Source organism: Ailuropoda melanoleuca, chromosome 20 (assembly GCF_002007445.2).
Source record: "Ailuropoda melanoleuca isolate Jingjing chromosome 20, ASM200744v2, whole genome shotgun sequence".
Lineage (NCBI taxonomy): Eukaryota > Metazoa > Chordata > Mammalia > Carnivora > Ursidae > Ailuropoda > Ailuropoda melanoleuca.
Window position 1 is genome coordinate 12269841 of NC_048237.1, and position 11150 is coordinate 12280990.

Below are 11150 nucleotides of genomic sequence, written 5' to 3' on the forward strand. Positions count from 1 at the left end.
TTAAAAGGAATAATTACTAAAGGGTTTATCACACAGCTAGGCAGATAGTAAATGCTCAGTAACTGTTAACTATCTATCAACAGTTATGACCCTCCCAAGCCCACCGCCTGTGGATACACACCTGGGTCCTAAGGGATACAAGTAGCATAAGAAGGAGAAAGCTCTGGCGCCACGTTTGGGCCGGTCATGCTCGGCAACCCCTCAGCTGAGAGCAGCGTCAAGCGGATGCTGCATTGTTCTGGTCTGTGAAAAGCCTCGGGCATCAGGGACAGTATCGGGACTCGGGACTCAGACATGGCACTGGGACCCATCAGGAGACAGCAGGACCCAGAAGGTGGGTACCCTGGGAGGTGGGGAAACAGCAGTAGCGCCAGGCTGAGAGGGCTCATTCGTGTGCACTTAGGAGAAACCTCCTGGAGACTTCTAAAAATGTTTTACAGGGTGAAGCCCTGCTGGAGTGGGTGGGAGAAGAATCAATGTCATTTGGGTCATTGTGATTGTGTGATCCCATTGGCACTAATAGGCAGGTATCTTGGGTCACATGGGCGATGTTGCCTAAGCACCAGTCCCAATTATGCTGCTGCAATCAACACTAACTTTGATGATAAGAGGCCTCGCATTTAATATGACAACCAAAACACGCGGCCTCGCTTACGTATAAGGAGTCTTCATTTTCCTGGGCCCCAGACATGTTTATCACACGGTAGCTTTATTTAGGCAATAAATCTGTGCGAACACAAGAACAAGTAGGAGTTCAAGTGCTCTTGAACTTCGGATACACATGAATTGAAATCCAGTACTACCAAGCAAAAGTCAGTGGAAAAAATATGCGAAAAGGTATCATCGTGGCAGGGCTGGGTATCGGGATAAAAGATCACTTCCTGCCCCCGCCACTTTCACGTGTTAATATTGAATCTGGTATCATCCGTGATTCGGTACTTGAGAGGGCACGGCAGGAGGGTTCCACTTTGGGCACCTCAAGCACGAAGAGCTTAGCTGTAAGGGTTCCTCAAACTCCTAAGTGATAACGTCTTTCAGTGAGGGGGTCCAGACTATTGCATCCTCATTTCTACTGAGGACTAAGGTTATCCTCCGATCCTATAGAAAAACAAGTTTTGGCTTCTCCTTGCTCAGAGTTTTGGCCAGTTATGCTTGAAGGATGAAACAGTTTGAAGTATTCCAGAGGGTCACCAATCACAGTCATTTCTTTTTTTCTCCCAAATTCACTAAAATGGAAACCAAACGTCTTGGCTAAGGCAAGAGCTGACCCTTTCCTAAATTTATAGAAGAAAACTCCTCTGGGCCAATCCAGAGCTCCTTGACTCAAAGGGAAGTGCAAGGCCACTGCTTTTGAAGATAACAAATTGGGTCAGTCAAGGAAAGGCTGTAGATCTGACAAGGAAAAAATGGCATGCTCCAGAGAAGATGAATTTTTACCATATTTCATGATAGAAGACCACAATGAAAGAAAAATGACTTCATCGATCCCATTCTAGGAGCCCTGGTGAGGCTAAGGATAAAAGGAGAAAGCCTCTGGAACTGGCTTCCTGTCATTCAAGTGGCATCCATCAATTCAGGGCTTCCAAGGGGCATATGCAATCACAGCTGACAGTGGATAAATCACAATTATCAAGACCTTATTAGCTATTGCCCTAGAGTTAAAGAGGGTCATTTGCTTCTATCAGATAGCAATCGATTGCTTTGTCTGGGCTACAACTTATAAGGCCAAGGTCAAGGTATGGTGATGGAAAATTAGGTTAGATATCATAAATCCTTCAGCGCCAATCCTTCTTATCTGAACGAGAGTGCTATAAACCATTAACTCTGAAGACAGGTTTGTGGGAAATATAACGGAATCCAGAATCATAGCAAAACTTTCTGATGGATAATACAGTATATCAGAAAAACCTAGAAAGACTGAACTCTCTTCACTTGATAAGAAAAAAAAAAAAAAATCGAATTCACCCTGCCTTGGTGCACACGGCTAATTCCTCAGACCAGCAAGTACTCAGCCAAAGTGAAAAGACACTTTATGGAGGAAAGATACTCTTACTTCTCCTCTTCTTCTCTTGCTACGATCCAAGAGAACCCATGCCCTCAATGAATTGCTCGTAAGTAGCAGATACCACGAGGATGACACTGACCAAAGTGAGGGGATAATTGTTACAGTGTCTTTTTGTCTCTCTAACTAATTACCAAGAAGCAAACTAACAAAAAAAAAAAGAACAGAAACAAAATACAATTCTCAGCTGCCCAAATAAAAGGTGTGTTGTAACTTTTTAGAATCGTCAGGAAATATTACCAACTCGTGAACCTAAGGTAAAGGGCATATAGTGTTACTTGTACCATTCTTTCAACTGTTTTGACTCGAAATATTCTGATTCAGAAGTTGGGAAAAGATCTCGTCATGGTTGGTATTAAAGTAAAAGTAGCTATGGTTTCACTCATAAAAATGATTTTGTGTTCTCATCTTTCTGTTTTTCTTATAGTTGCTTGCATTTTTACTGTCCTAATAAATGGTATCTATTTTTATACATACTAACGTTTTTATACCTAGCATGGTAAAAACGAGAAATACCTATCAATCAGCATTTTCATACTGATCACAACAAATAATGAACCTACCTATGTCCTCGTTCAGCAGTTTCAAAAGACTTTGGAGAAGACAAAAAGGCAAAAAATAATGTTGTCTCTGATAATGGTCTTTAACATAGGTGAATTGAGGGGGGAAAAAGAATCAATTTTCTAAGCTTTACAAAGCATAAAGTTTTATTAAATCCATGAGAAATGGCCAGTATTTCTCAAATGAGACTTATTCACAAATATCATAAATTAGAGATTATTCTTAAAAAGCAAAAGGCAATGAGAATGAATTTGATAAATTCTCTAAGCCTAGGAAGGGACACACAAAAAATGTAAATCCAAAACCGTCTCTGGATTCCCAGCTAGTTGAAAAAACCCTGACACCAAATCAAAATTTTCTTAAATCAAAACTGAATTTTTCTATAGATTTCTATAAAGGCAGAAGCGGATGTCCATGAAAACTTTCAAAGGTCCAAAATGTATTACTTTGCAATCTCCCACTGATTACTCCCACTCTTGTCGGACACTATTTTTTCCCAAAATGATCTGTAAGAAATGCCAGCTTTGCCGTGTTATTACGTCTCCAAGTCTCACCAGCCTACATCTACTTCTGATTACTCGGGGACAGTTTATGTCTGCTCTAGTAATCTTTCAGTTATAAGTATAATTTTATTTTACCCAGAATTTTGCATTAAAAAATACTGTGATTCTCCACACCATCTCAAATTTAAAATAAAACACAACTCTGGTTGCACTAATTGTAATAAGCTCTGGAAGACTTGGGGAAAGTATAAAAGCTTCCTAGATTTAATGATATTTTTACATTATTTATGCTGAGGGTTTAGTGAAAACGCATAAATAGAAGGGGCAAATTGTCCTGGAAATGTAGTTTCTTCTGCAAGCCAAACTTTTTTTTAAGATTTTTTTTTATTTGTCAGAGAAAGAGAGAGAGCACAAGCAGGGGGCAGCAGGCAGAGGGAGAAGCAGGCTCCCCACTGTGCAAGGATCCCGATACAGGACTGGATCCCTGGGATCCCTGGGACCCTGGGATCATGACCTGAGCGGAAGGCAGATGCTTCACCGACTGAGTCACCCAGGCTTCCCTGCCAGCTAAACTTTAATGGTAAATAACTAAGTGAGCTTTTACTTTCCAGGCTCCCAACTAAAGACTGACGTTTCAGGAATGACTCTTTTTTAAAAATTAGTGTGAGAGACAGATTGCAGGAATGGAGAGCAAAGGCAAATCCCCAGCAACCCAAAAAGGTAGGCAGCTGATCTATAAAGCAAGAAGAGCTATCCAATCACTGTTCTGTACACCTGAACCTAATACAATGGTATATGTCAAGTACATCTCAATAAAACCGGAGGGGGGATAAAAGCAAACATTACAGAGATATGCAATGTAGAAAGGGAAAGTCACCAAGAACCCCACCCCCAGAGACTGACCACTGCCAACCATTCGGCACTTCTTCCTCCTGTTGCTTTCTTCCACATATATGCTAACATACATATGAAATGAGGTTGCAAAGTTATTTGCTACAATGCATATTTGCAGAGAAAATGAATGTGATTGTGTTACAGTTCTCTTCTTAGGCCTTAACTGCCTACAAACTAATAGATAAAACACATATTTTACTGAACATCTATTGCAGTTTAAACTTAGTCAGATCCAGTATTTTAAACAGTCTTTTCAGTCTTCTGTCTGGATAAAGATGCTCAGAATCTCAGAAGGCTTCCTCCCTCTGAAATATACTTACACGGCCTTGGGGAGTATTGGGAGAAAGGGAGTCACAGCCCTGTGCTGAACCTTGGGTTTACGAGCCTCGTGTGCCCTGAGCTCCGGGGTGACTCTGTGTGTCTGCTGGATGGCACAGTGTAACTCGTCTGCTGGCCCGCTGAAGACTCCATGGTCTGTTCTTTAGGCTCACTCAATGTTCTCAAGGACTATTGGCCAACTCCTTGTTGATTCAACCTCCTCTCAGCTTCTGCTTTCTCAATAGGCCCCTCCAATTTCTCACTGTGACCCACACGAGGTCCTAGACTGGAGGGGCCACTGCATAGCTTCCTCCCTAACATACAGAGATACCTCTCCCTGCCTTAGGAGGTCCCCTCTGATTCCCCAATCTGTCTCTCAGCGGTTTCTGGGTCCTACATAAACGCCAAGAGAACTACAGCAGCCCAGGGAGACACGAACTCAAGGCCTCCCTCTGCAGCTCATCACTAAGCATCCTTTGCTGTGGCCATGTCCCGAGTTGGCAACGCGCAGCCTGAGAGGTAGTCTCCCAGAGCCCCCCTGTCTTCGATCTAACATAGCTCCCCACCTCCAGGTCAAAGCCTCTGAACCATTTCACTCTCCACCGTTCTCTCTCGTACAATCCAAGGCTCTCAAGCCTATTGCTTTGTTGCAGAAACTTCTTTTCATTTCTAGACTTTTGCTCTTATGTCCAGACACAGGGTTTTTTTTAAATGGGATGATTCTATAAATCGATTTTGTGACTTTTTATACATTTTTTTAAAGATTTTACTTATTTATTTGACAGAGATAGAAACAGCCAGCGAGAGAGGGAACACAAGCAGGGGGAGTGGGAGAGGAAGAAGCAGGCTCCCAGTGGAGAAGCCTGATGTGGGGCTCGATCCCAGAACGCCGGGATCACGCCCTGAGCCAAAGGCAGACGCTTAACCGCTGTGCCACCCAGGCGCCCCTATACATTTTTTTTCTATTTCACAGTATATTATGGGCATCTTTTCAAGTCATTTCAGAGAAAGTTAGCTCATTCTTTTCAATAATTGTGTGGCATTTCATTGCATAGATGTTCCATAATTTACCTACCAACCCCTACTAATGAACGTTTGTGATGTTTCCGATTTTTCACTACTAAAAACAATGCTGTAATTCTTAAACACTGCTAGTAGGACTATAAATTAGCATAGTAGAATCAATAAACAAATTGTAGTGTTTGCTCGTAAAATGGAATACTACACACAGCAATGAAAATGAATGAATTACAAGTACATGTAAGAGCAGGATTAATTATACAAACATTAAAAAAAGCAGCAAGAGACAAAAAAATACATAAAGCATTTCCTATTTATATAAGTTTTAAAAATAGGTGAAACTATATTATTTTATGGATATGTGCACAGATGGTAAAAATCTAAAGAAAGGGAGAACATTACTATCAACAAGTGAAGACGGTGCTTACTTGTAGAGCTGTGCTGTCCAATATAAATATAACATGAACCACAAAAATAAGCCATACATGTAATTTTAGATTTTCTAGTAGTCATAGTAAATGAAGGGGGGAAGCAGTTAAAATAAATATATATTTTATTTAACCCGATATAGTCAAAATATTGTCATTTCAATATGCAATCAATATTAAAAATCATTAAGGAAGTGCTTTATATTCTTTTTCTTATACTAAGTCGTCATAATCCAGTGTGAATTCTGAGACACTTAACAGCACATCTGAATTCCAACTAGCCACATTTCAAGGGCTTATTTGCCCTAGGCGGCCGGTGGCTACCACATTGGACAGCCCAATTCTAGCAGACATGAGAGTCAGGAAAGAGGTTAGCTCTACAGGAGAAAAGTAGGGCTGTAACTGGGAAGGACATGTGGGAAATTCTGGGAAACTGACATTATTATTTTCCTCGGGATGAGTGCTGACTATGTATTTGCATTGTAATTATTTATTAAACCATACATGTGAATTTTGAACATGCTTTATCCAAAAAAATGTTTTAAAAGTATTGAATGCACGTTCCTGTCCATGTATCATCATAAACTTGAGCACATCTTTCTGAAGGATGAATTTATAGAAGTGTAACTATTGGGGGCGCCTGGGTGGCTCAGTTGGTTAGGTATCTGACTCTTGATTTTGGCTCAGGTCATGACCTCAGGGTCATGGATCAAGCCCCAGTCAGGCTCTGTGCTTGGCATGGAACCTATTTAAGAGTCTCTCTTGGGTGCCTGGGTGGCTCAGCTGGTTACGCCTTCAGCTCTGGTCACGATGCTGGAGTCCCCAGATCTAGTCCCTCATGGTGGGGGGGGGGGTCCCTGCTCAGCAGGGAGCCTGCTTCTCCCTTTGACCCTCCCCCCTCTCATGCTCTCTCTCTCTCTCTCATTCTCTCTCAAATAAATAAATAAAATCTTTTTTTTAAAAAAGTCTTCTCTCCCTCTCCATCTGCCCCGCCCACTCTCTCTCAAAAAATTAATAAAAAATAAAAATAAAAAAACAAGCATAACTACTAGATCAAATGATGCAAACATTAAAACATTTAATAGTACTGAATTACTTTCCACATGCTTATACCAATTCTCACTCTGACCAGTAACAACGAATGAAAACTCCCATTTCTCTAATTACTTAGCAACACTTCAATTTTAAGACATTTTTGACGGTGAGGTATAAGAAAATATTGGAAGAGTTAGAATCACTCAGTGACTATCTCAAGAAATTACAAAATATATTCCGTTCAGGACAAGCTCTCCTTTAGCATACCTAGGTCATAACAACCAGGTTGTTGGTCCTTCCGGTGCCTCTGAAACCGAGGGGGCGCCTGCGTCCCAGGGTGGCTGTGGCCCTACGCCAGCAACTTCACCCTGCGCCACATAAAATCTGAAACTTGAAAGTGCATCACCAACTTTCATTGGGACTGAACTTTTATTTTATATTTTATTTTATTTTATTGTTAAAGTTTTTATTCATTTATTTGAGAGGGAGAGAGAGCACAAGCAGGGGGCAGAGACAGAGCGAGAGGAAGAAGCAGACTCCCTGCTGAGCAGGGAGCCTGACCTGGGGCTCGATCCCAGGACCCCGGGATCATGACCTGAGCCAAAGGCAGACGCTTAACCGACTGAACCACCCAGGTGCCCCAGGACTGAACATTTTAGACTTGGACACTTCATTTCAGGGCTGTTCATGCTGTCAAGTGTTGGCTTGAGTGGTGGCCAAATGCAAAGACCTCAAAGCCAAAGATGACCTTGATTCCACAGAATTTTTTCAAAAATCTTTCCATCCTGGCACTAGCCCAACCGTTCTCCTCCAGAGCAGCATCACAGTTCTGTTTCCTTTTATGTGACAATCTATAAACTGTTTAAAATATATGCTTGGAACTCCCCTAATAAAACTGTCTTCAGAGATGGATTATCAGCCATACAAGAAAAATGAGATTTATTACTCTATAATCACAAAATACTCTTTTGTCAGATTCTTCTCTCTCTCCCTCTCCTTCTCTTTCTTCTGTCCCTTTCCTCTGCCTTCTCTCTCCCTTTTATTTCCCAACACTGCCCGGCTTAGTTCTGTTCTCCTTCCTTACTCTTCAACTCGAACCCACAACCTAAGGATCCCAAGAGCTCACAGCCCACAGGCAAGATGCCCCAGGATCAGAAGGTGAGCAGCAGAGAAGGAAGGAATCCTGGAGATAAAATGAGACCTTAACCACAGAAGGACTCACCCAGGAGCATGAGCAAGCAGATCTAAGGAGAGGGGCTCCCACGTTCAGGGCTCACTTGCTGGGTCAGTAACAGGAGCACAAACAACTTGGCACCTTAAGTGAAATGATCAGATACTAAATTAGGCCTGCTTGTACTTTTCTCCTAATTAAGAAAAGAACTATTAAGTATAGAACTGCATAACTGACTAGCAGGGATTTTCAGGCTCCGTGCCAGATCTGAATCAGAATCATCAAGGACAATCATCCTGGTGAGGAAGCACTTGACAGAGGGAGGCACAGAGTTTCTAGCCGAATAGCCCTGGGCATAAATCTGCAGACACACACACACACCCCCATCACTTATTAGTGTGTGACCTTTGAAAGTCTCCACGAGCCTCGCTTTCCTTATCTGTAAGATAGAGATGATGCCTACCACGCAGGACGAGTTTAAGGGTTCTGTGTGTGAAGCACTTGCATGTAATAGATTCTCAACAGAATGTACTGATGATAATAGCACGATGATTTTAACGAAATGTGATAAGTGCCATCCAATTTTACTGAAATTTCGTCCAGTAAATTTCTATCATTGTTATACTTGGGGGAAAAAAATAAAGGTACTGCTATTTATGGGTCTTGCTTTCTCAAAAGCATGGTCTTCAAGTATCCATTACAGAATCTACTAAAATCTTAAACAGGAGGGGGAATGTGGTTCCGTTTCATGCAATAGGAACTAGGGGAAAAAGTAATTTTCATATCTTCGAAATATAAGTTTTTTTGTCCCAGTTATATTTACAGATATTGAAATGGAAAACAAGACAGACACAAGACCTACTCTCAAAGTTTCTATAGCCTAGTAGGAAAGAGACGACTGTTAACAGAAATCACTGAAGTGTGCTAAGTGACACTGCGTCCCAGGGCCCTTCCCTTGGTCTGGAGTGTCACAGAGCTTTCCTCAGCAAAAGACACCTGTACTGGGTAGACAAGAGAACATCTAGAAGGAGGGTGGGGAGGCACCCTCCAGGTGGAGGAAAGAGCCTAGGTAAACACCCTGAGCCCTGAGGTGGAAAGAAGGCTGGGGAAGGGAGGGGGAGTTGGGTGAGAGTCAGAAGAAAAGGCTTGTGGGGGCACCTGGCTGGCTCAGTCGGTGGGGCATGTGACTCTTGATCTCAGGGTTGTGAGTTCAAGCCCCACGCTGGGCGTGGAGAGTACTTGAAAATAAAATCTTCCCTGAAACAAATAATACATTATAGGTTAATAATTTTATTTAAAAAAACTGAAGGGAAAAAAAAGAAAATCTTTGAAAAAAAAAAAAAGGAAGGGGGCACCTGGGTGGCTCAGTCAGTTAAGCGTCTGCCTTCAGCTCAGGTCATGATCCCAGGGTCCTGGGATCGAGCCCCTCATCTGGCTCCCTGCTCAGCAGGAAGCCTGCTTCTCCCTCTCCCTCTGCCCCTCCCCCTGCTTGTGATCTCTCTCTCTCTCTCTCAAATAAATAAAATCTTTTTTAAAATGTATTTGATAAACCATGTACTACCCTGGGAATATTAAATAATACATACCATTTACCCTCCTAAATACTCCAAAAATGAAATATTTATATTCCCAGGGGTTTTCAATAAGGCGTTATGGAACTCTATTCCTTATTGATTGCCAAAATGTTTTTGTAGATTAGAAAAGTAAACCCTTTTTCGTACATTTTGCCAGTTTGCCCCCTTTTTTTGTCATGTTCCAATCTATCTTATAGTACCATAGGTTTTTCAATTACTAATTAATTCATGTCCATTGCAAAAAAAAAAACAAATATAGATTATGACAATGTGTCTTAATCCTTTCAAGTCAATGATGACTTTGAAAATCTGATTAGCATAATGGGAAAGTTCTTCAGAAAATTTACATATAATTTTGCATATACTTTCAGGAGCTTTAATAGGCTTAGGCACAAGATTAGGAACCTCTGCTTTCTATGCTTTTCCTAGGAACTTTCATCCTTTCCAAGGGATGATCCTTTTCAATCATCACCTATCCAAGACAGGCAAATATATATCATACATATTGACATCTCTATCTATTTGTATATCTATACCTATACATAGCTTCACCCCAGATCCGTTTCCTAATTATCATATCTCCATATTCATCAGACTACTAAGCATCTCCACTCAAGTATTTCACTAACACCAAACTCAACATATCAAAAACTAAAATCATTTCCTCCTATGCCAAACTCATTCATTTAATTTTTTTAAAGATTTTATTTATTTATTTGACAGAAAGAGACAGCCAGTGAGAGAGGGAACACAAGCAGGGGGAGTGGGAGAGGAAGAAGCAGGCTCCCAGCAGAGGAGCCCGATGTGGGACTCGATCCCGGAATGCCGGGATCACGCCCTGAGCCGAAGGCAGACGCTTAACAACTGCGCTACCCAGGCCCCCCACATCTCTTTAATTTTTAATGAATGGAACCACTAACCATTCAACTGAGCCAAAAATCTGGTCAGCAACCATGACGTCCATCTCTCCTCTATCTTTAATTTTCTCTCTTCTCAAATTGGTATCTCTCAATTTTATCCACTTCTCATCTCCATTGCAACAAAATTAGTTTTGGTCACCACTCATTGCCTGAATTATTGTAACAGCCTCCTAATAGCCCTCCTTCTAGAGTTTTTATTCCCTCCATTCCGTGTTCAACCTCACAACCTTTCTAAAATGCAAATCTGATAACACTGGCTCACTTAAAACTCTTCAATGACTCCCCACAGCTCTAGGGATAGTGTCCATACTCCTTAATACGGCTTACAAGTCCTTTACCAACTACAACACACTTAATTCTTGCATGATCACCCTATATCTAATCCCACCCTCCCAGTCTCTGTATTAGTGAATGTCACCCTTTACCAAGTGGCTCAAGACAGAAGCCTGGCCTCTCTCCTTCCCATCACCTTCTAGATCTAACTAGTCACTATATCCCGTGGTTTCTACCCCCAGCACCACCGCCCTGGTCCAAGCTGTCATATTTTTCTCACTCACTACAAACCTAGCCTTCTCTCATTGAGTATGGAACAAAACAGACGGTTCTCATGAGTAATCTGACCAACCAGGCTTCATCATCTTTCTCCCGAATGAAACTGAAGTCA